The sequence below is a fragment of the Pseudonaja textilis genome, chromosome 1 (assembly GCF_049901715.1).
Source record: "Pseudonaja textilis isolate UNSWEBS1 chromosome 1, rPseTex1.2, whole genome shotgun sequence".
NCBI classification, from domain to species: Eukaryota; Metazoa; Chordata; class Lepidosauria; order Squamata; family Elapidae; genus Pseudonaja; species Pseudonaja textilis.
In genome coordinates, this window is record NC_141990.1 from 318,131,711 (window position 1) to 318,145,541 (window position 13,831).

The 13,831-nt window shown below is 47.8% G+C and overlaps 1 protein-coding gene across 2 annotated transcripts in view; it reads right to left on the reverse strand.

The window, feature by feature from the left end:
• The window catches only part of FBN3 (fibrillin 3), a 160,482-nt gene extending 159,811 nt beyond the window's left edge, over positions 1–671 (reverse strand). The window contains exon 1 of one of the 2 annotated variants that reach the window (XM_087922591.1): positions 589–671. The gene's annotated coding sequence lies outside the window, so the exon portion shown is untranslated. The remainder of the gene's footprint in view (positions 1–588) is intronic. The other variant, XM_087922592.1, reaches the window with a different exon arrangement.
• Between the last annotated feature and the right edge of the window lie 13,160 nt (positions 672–13,831).

Genomic DNA, 13,831 nt, shown 5'->3' on the forward strand with positions numbered 1-13,831 from the left:
ATCCTTTCCTTTCCTTTTTTTCTCTTTCCTTCCTTTCTCTTTCCTTTCCTTTCCTTCCCCTCCTTCCTTCCCTCTCTCCTTCCTTCCTTCCTACCTCTTTTCCTTTCCTTCCTTTCTTCCTTCCTTCTTTCCTTCCTTCCTTCCTCTCCTCTCCTCTCCTCTCCTCTCCTCTCCTCTCCTCTCCTCTCCCCTCCCTCCTTTCTATTCCTTTCCTCTCCTCTCTTCTCCCCATCCCCTTCCTCCTTTCCTTCCCCTTCCCTCCTTTCCTTTCCTCCATTTCATTTCGTCTTCCTCCCTCCCTCCATGAAAAATGGCTGTTAAGGCAGGATTTGAACTCACAGTCTCCCATTTGCTAACCCGGGGCCTTAACCACTAGATCAAACTAGCAAAATGATTGACAAGGGATCTCTGGACCATCTCCTGTGTTTTCAAGTGAGTAAAACACGGTCCTTACCCACCTCACTTTGTGATCTGGTAGATATTTCTACAGGATTTAAAAAAAAAAAAAACTTTGGAAAATTACACCGCGTTTCTGATGCCAAGGAAGACGCAGTCAAGAAAAAAAAAACCTTCCCCATTTATACTCACGGACGATGCACTGGTTCCCCCCCGGGAGAGTTTTCCAGCCTGGGCAGCAGTAGGAGTGATATCTGGATCCACAGACGTTAGGCCTAAAATGCAATCGGCAGATTAAGCAAAAAATTTGGCCCCAGACATTCAGAAAACACCAAAACGCTGCCGTTAACAGGATAATCAGAACGGCAGAAAATAACAATCAGCAATAGCTCTTAGACTTATATACCGTTTTATAGTGCTTTACAGCCCTCTCTAAGCGGTTTACAGAGTCAACATATTGCCCCAACAATCTGGGTCCTCATTTTACCCACTTCCAAAGGAGAAAGGCTGAGTCAGTCTGGAGCCAGTCAGAATTGAATTCCTGGCTATAAGCAGAGTCAGCCTGCAATATTGCATTCTAACCATTGTGCATTAAGGAAGAGAAGGAAGGAAGGAAGGAAGGAAGGGAAGGAAGGAAGGAAGGAAGGAAGGAAAGGAAGGAAGGAAGGAAGGAAGGAAGGAAGGAAGGAAGGAAGGAAGGAAGGAAGGAAGGAAGGAAGGAAAGGAAAGGAAAGGAAAGAAAGAAAGAAAGAAAGAAAGACAGACTATGGCAATAACACGTAACAATAGCACTATATACAACTTCACAGTGCTTTTACAGCCCTCTCTAAGCAGTTTACAGAGTCAGCCTCTTGCCCCCCAACAATATGGGTCCTCGTTTTAGCCACCTTGGAAGGACGGAAGGCTGAGTCCACCTGGAACCTGGTGGGATCTGAACTGCCAAATTGTAGGCAGCCGGCTGCAGCAGAAGTAGCTTGCAGTAATGCACTCTAACCACTGAACCACAGAGGCTTCCAACCTGCCTTCCATTGAGAACCTGTATACTGCACGAATCAAAAAGAGGGCTGTGAAAATATTTACACACCCCTCACATCCCGGACATAAACTGTTTCAACTCCTTCCCTCAAAACGACGCTATAGAGCACCGCACCCCAGAACAACAAGACACAAGAACAATTTTTTCCCAAACGCCATCACTCTGCTAAACAAATAATTCCCACAATGCTGTCCAACTTTCTTCAAAGTCTGCATTACTATTATTCCTCTACTACTAGATTATAATAACACTTGCTAGTACCTATCTCGTCCCACTTATGACTATAACCGTGTTATTTGTAACTTTACAATTTATCTTGTTTTGTTTGTTCCCTAGTATGATTTGATTGCTTACTAGGACTATTAGATACTATGTTGTATCTTATGATTCTTGATGAATATATTTTATTTTATTTTTTCTTACATATACTGAGAACGCATGCACCAAAGACAAATTCCTTGTGAGTCTAATCACACTTGGCCAAGAATTCATTCATTCATTCATTCATTCATTCATTCATTCATTCATTCATTCGGCTGGGCCAATCAGCAGCAAACACAGAACCGGTTTGGTGTTTGCTGCTCTTAAAAGCTACCGGTTCTATAGAGCTGGACAGAACCAGTAGCATCCCACCCCTGGGTCGCCCGGAAGAGTTCCACTGTGCATGCGCACGCGCCGCCTGCCTGACAGCTATCTGGTAATGAGTCCCAAATAGTTGCTCGAGATAAGCACTCACCTTTCTCTCCTTTGAATTGCTGCCAACAACTAAAGTGTCAAATTAACTGTAAAAAACAAACCAAGTACAAAGTCCACACAGAGCTTCAAGGTTTAATCTGAACAGAGTGAATGACTTTGTTCCTGAAAAGGTATCTGGCACACATGCGTGTGGGTGTGGGGATGCTTGGGAGAAGCATACGCATACACAGAGATGCGCAGCTTGTGAGGGGGGTCAGGCGCACATGTGCAGGGGACATGGGGGGGGGGTGTCCCCGCACACATAGCCTTCTGGGTGCTAGCACAGTTCTCCACTCCTCTACTCATTGCAGAATACCAAACTTGAAATTCTAGACCTAGAAAACCTGGAACTACCCCGCCTTCGGTCCGATCTAAGTATAGTATATAAAATCATGCATTGCAATGTCCTACCTGTCAATGAATACTTCAGCTTCAACCATAACAACACAAGAGCACACAGTAGATACAAACTCAAGGTTAATCACACCAAACTTGATTGCAGGAAATACGACCTCAGCAACAGAGTGGTCAATGTCTGGAATATTCTACCTGACCCTGTGGTTTCTTCCCCGAACCCCAAAAACTTTAACCTTAGACTGTCTACTATTGACCTCACCCCTTTCCTGAGAGGCCTGTAGGGGGCGTGCATAAGCGCACCAATGTGCCTAACCGTCTCTGTCCTATTGCTTCTTTTATTTTTCTTATATGTACCCATTTCATGTATTCATAACTATGTTTATACTTATACCTATTATCTTGTAAGCAATTGACAAACCAAATGAAATAAATAAAAATTCAATAGATTTTCACCATGGGACCCCAAAAACGGTTAGCCACCACGGCACTAAAAAATCCCTCCAACGGGAGGGAGGTTCAAGCTGGAATAAGAAACACAGGTAGTCCTTGAGTTACGAACCACCATGGAGCCCAAAATCGATGTTGCTAAGTGAGACGTTGGTGAAGTGGGGTGGTGCCCCCTTTTACGACTTTCCTGGCCACCATTGTTGAGTGAATCGCCGCATTGGTTCAATTAGTAACACGGCCGTTCAGTGAATCTGACTTCCTGGTGGACTTGGCTGGTCAGAAGGGCGCAAAAGGGGATCACGCACTCCCCCTCCCCGAGATGCTGCAACTGTCATAAGTATGAGTCAGTGGCCAAGCAGCATCTGGATTTGGACCATGGGACCATGGGGAGTTAGCAACAGGTTGTAAGTGTGGAAAACGATCATGAGTCTCTTTTTTTTCAGTGCTGCTGTAACTTTGAGTGGACACTAAATGAATTGCTATAAGTTGAAGGCTCCCTGTACATTAAAATACATTAAAAACTGTGTCTAGACCAGGGGTCTCCAACCTTGGCAACTTTTGTAAGACTTGTGGACTTCCAACTCCCAGAGTTCCTCAGCCAGGTTTGCTAGTTGAAGAACTCTGGGAATTGAAGTCCACAAGTCTTAAAGGTCGGAGAGCCCTGGTGTGATGACCCAAAGGGGCGTGGCCCAAAGGCAACACAGTCAGATAATCAATAAGAGTCCCTTTATTATCTCCAACTTTGCCCCCAATGTCCTGGTTACCTTCTGGCTGGAGAAAAACTCTCCCAGGAACAGCCTTTGGCTGCAGAAAATTCAGTCCAAAACAGGGTCAACACAAACTGGAACTTAAAGTCCAAACAAGCCAAACTGAAGTAATTAGTTTGGCAGGGCAGGAGCGAGAATTTCAGACTTGAAAACACAGCAAAACGCACACAGTTGGGAAGATAGCAATAGATAAGCCACGACAACACAAGATAAAGTCACATTGACTCCCAACAGCTTGTCACATGCAGCTTGCCTTTTTTTTTTTATAAACTGTGTTCCCAGCTGCGGCTAATGAAGGGAATCAGGGCCCTTTCCTCCCCCCATAAGCCACGCAACCCACGTTGCTCTCTTCTACGTTCCTCCCTGCATGCCCTAGGATGAAGAGGGAATCAGTCTGGGTCTTCCTCTGAACTCCTTTGTTCTACCTCCCCACTGCTTTTGCCCAGCCAGACTTTGCCCTTCTCCAGTTTCCTCCACAGCTGATGGAGCCACACTCCCACTTCCTGTCAGCTGCTCATCTTCCTCCTCCGATTCAGACTCTGACAGGGGCACGACACCTGGTCTAGAAAACAGCAGGCCTGTCTCTACAGAGGTTCCCAATCCTCCAGGTCAGGGTTGTTCCAAAAGGTGCTTTTCCCAAAAAGCCAATTAGACCAGGGGTGTCAAACTCAAGGCTCGTGGGCAAGTGGTGGTATGCTACTGGTTTAGACTGGTTCAGCCGAACTGAAAAAAAAAGTAAAGCCTCCGACGATCAGCTGAAAGGAGGAGAAAAAAATCGACCAGAGAGAAGAAAAAAGTGCAGGATCAGCCCTCCCACCCACCCTTGCATATTTCTCTTCTTTATCCTCTCAGATGATTGGCACTGCAGGCCTCAGTTGGTGTGTGGAAAGCTTCGCACACACGTTAGCTGCGTGCGTGTTAAGTGTGCGCGTGTGTGACCACCGAACCAGTAGTGGAACAGGTAGGATTCCATTGCTGCCACGGGCTGGATCTGGCCCATGAGGTGCTGAGATCTGGCCCACGGGGCTGCCCTGGAAACAGAGAAAAAACCTGGCCCACGGTGCCTCTGCCAGCGAAAAACGGAGCTCGGGAGGGCTGCACATGGCCCTCCCGAGCTCTGTTTTCAGCTGTGACAGCCGCCTGCAACCCTCTGCCAACGAAAACGGTGCTCGGGAGGGCCACGCAAGCTCGGTTTTCAGCTGCGACAGCTTCCTGCAACCCTCTGCCAGCGAAAACGGAGCTCGGGGAGCTATGTGCCATCCTCATGAGCTCTGTTTTCAGCCACAAGAGCCTCCTGCAGCCCCCTGTAATTTAAAACATACTACCCAAACTCCGTTTTCATTGGCAGAGGGCTGGAGGCTGTCCAGGATGAAAACGGAGTTCACAAGGGCTGCGTGTGATTCCCCTCCCCCCAAAGGGTTGCAGGAGGCTGTCACAGCCAAAAACAGAGCTCGGGAGCCCGTTTTCTCTGGCAGAGCGCTTGGGCCACAGGCGCCCCTGACAGGAATTATGTCAAGACGGCCACACGCTCACGCTGGCCGCACGCACCCCTCCCTGAGGTCAAACACAACGCTGATGCATCCCTCAATGAAATCGAGTTTGAAACCCCTCAGCTAATTGGTAGAAAACCCAAACTCAAGGTTTCATTTTTTTTTTTTCCCACCTCAAGCACAAAGTCCAGAAGTGGTTTCCGTGTAAAAACAAAAGCAACAGTCATGAATGAGGGCAAACATATAGATGTCCCAGGATAATGTTGCTGTATCCAATCTGGGTCGGTCATCAGGACGAGAGGTTTTCTGTCCTGAGCTTTCGGACTCGTGCTAGGGCCCATCTTCAGGGGATGTCTCTCCAGCTGAGCGTGTGCTGTTCCGAACTAGACTATCTTGTTTTTATCCCCCACTTTTCTTTGAAAACATTTCGTTTCTCCCTCAAGAAGCTTCTTCAGTTCTGAACAAGAAACTCGGTTCAAAGAAAGGAAGAAAAGAAAGAAAGAAAGAAAGAAAGAAAGAAAGAAAGAAAGAAAGAAAGAAAGAAAGAAAGAAAGAAAGAAACCAAGAAAATTCAGTTGCTTCTTTTGGGGAGAGGGGGACACTTTGGGGAGAGTGGGTGCCTGCGGGCAAAGTTTTGCAAAAAAGACAGAGAGAAAAAAAATCTGGAGAGAGAAAGCAAGATGGAGACTGGAAGAACGCTCTTCCCGCTTCTCGCGCTCATGGAAGCCAAGCGTTCAAGAGCCCTGCTGGAAGAACCGGCGGACAAAGCCGGCTAGATGTTGGAAGGCTGGAGGAGGCATCAGCCCGAGAAGAAGGAAAAAAAACACAAAAAAAGGAGGGAAGCTACTTCGTTTCAAACAGAGACTCCCAGCTGGCTGGCCTCAAGCGAGTCCAGACCGGCGCCGGCAATGTGCTTTGATGGTTGCCAAATCCTTTGGAATCTGCTGCTGCCAATCCAGCCGCTTTCCGTAAAGGACTTCTATAAAACCACACACACACGCACCCCCCTCCACACACACCCCCCCGAGGCCTTCCCAGATGTGGCTGGCTGCAAGACAGCCTTCGAGGAATTAAAGATTTTTTTATTTTATTTTTTGCTTCTCCCACCTTCCCGGGAAATCCTGCACAAGAGAGGTCACCCGCTTGGCCGAAAAGTTTGGAATCGGCCTTCGGTCCAGAAAGGAGTGGGCGGACAAATTTCTTGCAGCTGCTCGGATCTGCTAAATCGGGGCGGCAGTCCACCTTTAGAAACGCCGCAGAGTTTTTGCCGCAAAAAGGAATGTCTCTGGTTCGCCGCCGCCGCCCCCCCCCTCCCCCCAAAAAGAAAATTAAACACTATTCAGAGCTGGAAATTATACTCAAGGTTGGCTCTGACCAGTTCTGAGCATCTTAGAATAACAGTCAGAAGGGACCTCGAAGGTCTTCTAGTCCAACCCCCTGCCTAGGCAGGAAACACCACTTCAGACAAATCTCTTCTTAAAAACTTCCAGTATTGGAGTATTCACAACTTCAGGAGGCAAGTGGTTCCACTGGTTAATTGTTCTAACGGTCCGGAGGTTTCTCCTCAATTCCAGGTTGTGTCAGGCTACAGAACTTTTCCCATTCCATCAACAAGAATGAACTTCTGCAAACCAAATATATCGAAAGGAATCCTTTACTGAGATGAGACAATTCAGGGAGGGATTAAAAGCAGACAGGGATAGTTGAAGACCCCTCCTCTTCTCTTGATGTGTATTTAGTAAAACAAAGAGCCAACATGTTTATTCCGCCCCCTCACCGCCGCCTTCTGAGAACAATCTTTTTTGAGGTTCCCAAGAGACATCTCCCAGCAGGAAATTTTTAATGGTCTCTTCATCTTGTGGCTGTCTCTTTTCAAAGGTGATTGGGTTCCAGGCATCTGGTCTCTGTCCCTCCATAGTATAGCATGGGTTATCCAAATTCAATATAAGATTTAATATATCCAGTTTACATCAAAAAGGATTTCTTATACCAACTTCCACCCACCCCGCTTCTTCTTCCATGAAGAATGGCAGATATTCAGATCTGACAGGTTGCTACTCTCCTTGTTTAGCTTCCATCTGTCTGTTACTTCTTGTCCTGCCCTCAGGTGCTTTGGGATTTCAAATTTTTTTAACAACCGGTTCTGTGGGCGTGGCTTAGTTGCTGGGCGTGGGTTGGTGGTCGTGTGACTGGGTGGACGTGGCTTGGTGGTCATGTTGGCTGGGCGTGGCCAACTCACATCGAGGCACGCATCTGCTCGCCTGGCCTCTCAGGACTGCGGGGATGCTGCAACCATCGTAAGTGGGAAAAACGGTCATAAGTCCCTTTTTTCAGTGCCATTGTAACTTTGAATGGTCACTCCACACAAGCAAAGGACCAGCAAAGGAGGGGAGAAAAACTCCAGAGAAGTTCCTGAGACAGGAAGTCTAGTCCTGCCAAGAATGTAATAAGGGTTAACAGAGAGGCAGTTTCTATAAGCAACACCAGAATGTTTCCTTCCTGCCTTCCTTACAGGATTAGCCCTGTAATTTCTTCTAACAACCGGTTCTCTAAACTGCTTAGGATGTTAACAACCAGTTCTACCGAATAGGTGTGAATTGGTAGAATCCCACCCCCGGAGCAGGAGTCTCCAACCTTGCCAACTTTAAGACTTGTGGCCTTTAACTCCCAGAATTCCTCAGTCAGCAAATCTCAGAGAAGCATCCATTCACCAGCCCGTTTCTAATTGCTTGTAGGAGTTTCGGAGCTGACAAGGAAACCGGAAGTGGTCCCCCAGAGATCATCAAGGCCACACTGGTGGAAGCGTCTTGTTCTTGGGTCGGAAGGGTCTCTGAGGTGGTTGGTTGGAGGGGTGTCAGTATGAGGAGAAAGTGCCCGAAGGGTGGGGAGGCTGGAGAGATGTGTGTGTGTGAGTGTGTGCGTGTGTGTGTGTGTGTAGGGGGGGAAGAGACACAGAGGGGCTCCTTCCCTCACTTCCTCTCACTCTTGGGCAAGGGGTCCCCAAAACGTAGCAATTTTAAGACTTGTGGACTTCAACAAGTGTTAAAGTTGCCAAGGTTGGAAACTTTGCGGCACGGTGAGCAGGATGGATTCCTTCTGCAGCATCCTTCCAGCCAAAATGGACAAGGGGGGGTCTGCGCACGCACCCCCCCCCCGCACCTCATTTTCACCCTCCATGGTCTCCCACAGTGCCCCATTTTGGGGGCATTTTTTGGCCATTCTTGGGCCCATTTTTCTGCCTGTTTTGGGCTCATTTTCAGCCTGATTTTTGGGCTGCTTTGTGCCCAATTTTCAGCCCAGTTTTTAGCCTGGTTTGGGCCTGTTCTGGGCCTGTTTTTCGGCCATTTTCAGCCTGTTTTGGGCCTGTTTTGGCCTGTTTTGGGGCCTGATTTTTAGCTGTTTTGGGGCCTGTTTTCAGCCCGATTTTTGGGCTGTTTTATGCCCGATTTTCAGCCGTTTTCAGCCTGGTTTGGGCCTGTTCTGGGCCTGTTTTCCGGCCATTTTCAGCTGTTTTGGGCCCGTTTTGGGGCCTGATTTTCAGCTGGTTTGGGGCCTGTTGTCAGCCTGATTTTTGGACTGTTTTATGCCCGATTTTCAGCCCAGTTTTCAGTCTGGTTTGGGCCTGTTCTGGGCCTGTTTTCTGGCCATTTTCAGCTGTTTTGGGCCCGTTTTGGGGCCTGATTTTCAGCTGGTTTTGGGCCTGTTTTCAGCCTGATTTTGTGCCCGATTTTCAGGCCTGGTTTGGGCCTGTTCTGGGCCTGTTTTCTGGCCATTTTCAGCCTGTTTTGGACACATTTTTCGGTCCATTTTTGACCCAGTTTTGGCCAGCAGAGTGCTTCAGGTCATCAAGAGCGAAAATGAGGCACAGGGCTCCCGCACTCGGCCCGATTTAGCCACCAGAGGCACTGCAGGCTGGTCCTTTGATAGTTCCAGGCTGGCCCCGTGGGCTGGATTTAAGCACCCGTGGGCCTTGAATTTGACACTCCTGTTCTAGTCTCCACATGGTGTTTTATGTCGTGACGACCAAAACACCCGGTTCATCTGTGTTTGGGATTCATTCTGCGAATTGCAAAGGGACTTGAAAGACCAGGATTAAATCCCTAATGCCTAATCCCCAGCTATGACTTAATAATTCATTAAATAACAGTATAATTAAATTGCAATAAAGCAATGGGTTGAATAATTCATCTGGCATTAATAATTAATTCCATTTAGATATATATATTTTCTGACAGGGAGAACCATCAACCCATGGAACAGAAGTTGCCTTCGGAAGTTGTGGGAGCTTTCAAGAAAAGACTGGACTGCCATCGGTCAGAAACGGTGTAGGGCAGTGATGGCTAACTTTGTCAGCACTGAGTGCCCAAAGCGTGCACACACATGCACGAATGTGTGCGTGTACGTGTGCATGAGCATATCCCCCAAAATACAATGCACACACGTCTCCCGTGCATGCGCCCTGCATGCGTCCTCCATCCGTGCACATCCCACACATGCGTCCTCCCATGCATGCATGGCAGAGCTGAGCTGGGCCAAGGGCTTACGTGTCCGCAGAGAGGGCTCTGCGTGCCATCTCTGGCATGCATGCCAGAGGTTTGCGAACATGGGTGTAGGATCTCCTGCTTGGGCGCGCGGTTGAACTAGATGACCTACAATGTCTCTTCTGACTCTGTTAATCTGTTAAATGGGGAAGGGTCTCCTGCTTGGGTAGGTGGGTTGGACTAGATGACCTATACGGTCCCTTCCAAATCTGTTGTTCTATTCTATTCTATTCCATTCCATTCCATTCCATTCCATTCCATTCCATTCCTTTATTCTGTTCTGTTCTATTGTATTTTATTCTTCCAATTTCTGTTCTATTCTAATTTCTATTCCAATTTCTCTTCTCTTCTCTTCTATTCCTTATTTTATTCTATTCCTTATTCTACTCCACTCCACTCCACTCCATTCTATATTCTATTCTATTCTATTCTATTCTATTCTATTCTATTCTATTCTTCCAATTTCTATTCTATTCTAATTTCTATTCCAATTTCTATTCTATTTTAATTTCTGTTCCAATTTCTCTTCTCTTCTCTTCCTTATTCTCTTCTCTTCCTTTTTCTGCTCTACTCCACTTCACTCCATATGTCTATTCTCTAATTCTATTCTATTCTAAATTCTACCCTTCCATTCCATTCTATATACTTCATTGTAATAGAGAGTTATAACTTTTGCAAGTTTAATGATGAACTTAAAATGTAAATTTTGAAAGGAACTTCAGGGGATTACAGGGAGGATTTCACAAAACATTGGCTAATCCTGTCTGTGGGTTGGAAATTTTGCAGGGCTGAGTTTATTTAGTTTATTTAGTCTAGAACTGAGGATGTCCCCAGGCTACACACTCGATTTGGAAGATGAAAAAAAAAACCCATTCTTGAAAAAGTCTGTGGCAAAAAACATTTTTGCCGCTGTTAAGGGAACTATATCTCTGAAATTACTTTGTGCAGGGTTTTCCAAACTGGCTACTTTCAGAGGGAGGAGGTCTTCAACTCCCAGAATTCCTCAGCCAACAAAAATGATTGAAGGTTGGGGTGAAGGCTACGACATAGGAAGAATGTCCAGGGTTGACATGACAGCACTCTTCCAGTATTTGAGGGGGTCAAACTATTTTCTAAAACACTACAAGGCAAGGCGAGATTACGGAAGACTTGGAAGGGACCTTGTAGGTCATCTGGTCCAACCCACTCCTCACTCAAGCAGGAGACCCTACACCACTTCTGACAGTGTCCAGTGATGCTCCCACAACCTCTGAAGTAGCAACAGATGGAAACTAACTAAGGAGAGAAGCAACCTAAGAACTAAGGAGACATTTGCGCATGAAAACACCAGATCCATCTAACCACTTTGGCTTTAGCAAACTATACTCTTGCTAAAACAACGGGCCAGGGGTCCTTCTTTCCTGAATGACCAAGTGGGATGGTTGACACCTTCCAACCGAAACCAAATCAACTCAATTGAAACCAACTCAAGCCAATGCAATCTAATCCAAGTCAACCCAACCCACCCAACCCAAATCAACCCAACCCAAATCATATCAACCAAACCCAAGTCAACCCAACCCACCCAACCCAAATCAACCCAACCTAAATCATATCAACCAAACCCAAGTCAACCCAACCCACTCAACCCAAATCAACCCAACCCAGATCATATCAACCAAACCCAAGTCAACCCAACCCACCCAACCCAAATCAACCCAACTCAAGTCAACCCAACAAAACCCAACAGTGCAACTGGTGCAGAAGGAGACAAGAGGCTGTCTCATCGTCCCATTGGCTGCCATCTTGACTTCTTTGATCGTCCCTTGGAGAAAGCCCCATTCCCTCTTTGCCAGTGGACTTTAGCTTCCGTAAGGGCACCCAGTCAGAGCTGTCCTCATGTGAAGACCATTTGGGGGAGTGGGAGGGCAATGTCTTTGCCCACCGGGCTTGAGGGAACTCATCCAACCCAAACATAGTTGGTCCCTCCCTGGCATTTTCCTTGGAGCACCCAAAGAGATCCCCGGTGCCACCAGACCTAACTCAATTGGCTAATTCTGATGGGAGGGGGCTAGGAAAGTTTTCAGCCCATCTGGGGAGCTGTTGAGAATGTATGGCTGGACTGTTGGGGCCTTTCAGGCCACCGGCCCCTCTAGCAACCAAATCAGAGGAGGAGGAGGAGGAGGAGGAGGGGGTGGCATGGGAGTCAGGGTCAGCATCCAGGCAACCAAGGAGCTCCAAGGGGAAGAGGGAATGGAACTGGTAGAGAAAGAGACAGAGATGGAGCGTGGACTGTCAGTCAGCCTGCTCAGATGGAGAGTCCACAGCCCCCAGGTCTGGAGGTGACTGATGAGGAAGAGGAGGAACAGCTGGGTCCAGTGCCTGACGCACAGATGCGCAGAAGGCAGAGGAGAGGAGATCAGTGGAAATCTATGGGCCGGTCCTTGGGACGGAAGAGCCATGGCTGCTAGAGAAGCCCCACCCTGACTCTGGGGGATAAAAGGAGAGGAGAGCAGTGGGAATCTATGGGCCGGTCCTTGGGATGGAAGAGCCATGGCTGCTAGAGAAGCCCCATCCTGACTCTGGGGGATAAAAGGAGAGGAGAGCAGTGAAAATCTATGGGCCGGTCCTTGGGACGGAAGAGCCATGGCTGCTAGCGAGGCCCCACTCAAGCTCTGGGGATAAAAGGCAGGGGTCAGAGGTGAATAGATGTGGGAGACAATCGGGGAAGGGGCCTGAGGATCATCTAGTCCAGCCCTCTGCAATGGCAGGAAAACCAACTGAATCTTCCCTGTGAAACTTACAGCGATGAATCTCCCGGGAGGTGGTATTTAGCTGCCATACCAGTAGCAGAAATTTTGACTAATTCAGAGAACTGGCAAAAAACCCCACCTCTGGCTAGGCCCTGCCCACCCGCCCACACTGTTAGCTCTCCTATATTCTCTTAGTTTTTTTTTTAGCTCAGAGCAGATTGCTGCGCCTCAGCGGGGCTAAAAAAACAGCTCCGCTTGCTCACCACCGTTTGAGCCCTGTGCACGCTCACAGAATCGGCTGGAAAAAATTGGAAACCCACCACTGGACCTCTCGCTGTTCTGACCCAGGCTTCGTCAAACAAAATTAATCACAAACTTGTTTTAAAAGCAAAACCTATTTTATTGCCCCCAACACTGGGAATTACTTTCATTCCCAGCCAGAACTAATGATAAACAATTCCCCAAGATAAGCACCCACCTTTCAGTGCTGTGGAATGTTGTCAAAAACAGAAGCATCCGATTAATTATAACAGAAACCAACCGAAGTACAAGAAAAAAACCAACCAAAGCACACAGAGCTTTCAAGGAGGACTCAGAACCGATTGAACTATTTTGCTTCCTGCAAAGGTTTCGTCATTGAGGTCTGACTTTTATCCTTTATGGGAAGGGCAATCACCTCCCAGCCTTACTCCCGCGTCGCCCCTTCTGTTTCAGCTGCTCTCACCTTCGGGCAGCTCTGCACATACGCACACTTGGAACAGGCTCCCCTGGTTCCTCTGCCTTGCTGCTGCCAGACTCCAAAGGCTCCGAAGGCAGCACCCCACTCCTAGATGGTCCTGGTCCCGTCTCTGCATCAGATGCAGGACCCTCGTCCAAGTCTGACTGGTCCCCTTTCTACCTCACTGTCCGATTCTGCTGCCGGCGAACCACAACACCTGTTGCCCCATCTGGATTGGAGGAAGCAGAACCTGAGACTTACCCACGCAAGGTCTCGTGGCCCCTCCGTCGTACCCGGCTGGGAGTGGGCTTTCTTTCCGTGTCGGAGAACCGGTTGGCCTGGACCTCTTCATTCTGCTCGCCGATGGCGATGTCCAATGATGTCCAGAAGCAGCCCAGGACGAGTTGAATGAGCCAGACCGCTGCCCTCATGATTTGGGTGTCCAACGGGCGGGTCTACGGATGGCACCAGGAGAGGGAAGGAAGGGGAGAGAATCCAAGACCCCTGTGAGAAGTTTGATATCAAAATATATATATTTATGCTCGACGCTTCTACCTTTCCTTAAAACAGGAACAGAATCCACAAGTTAGGGTCTCTGTTAGATCATCGAGG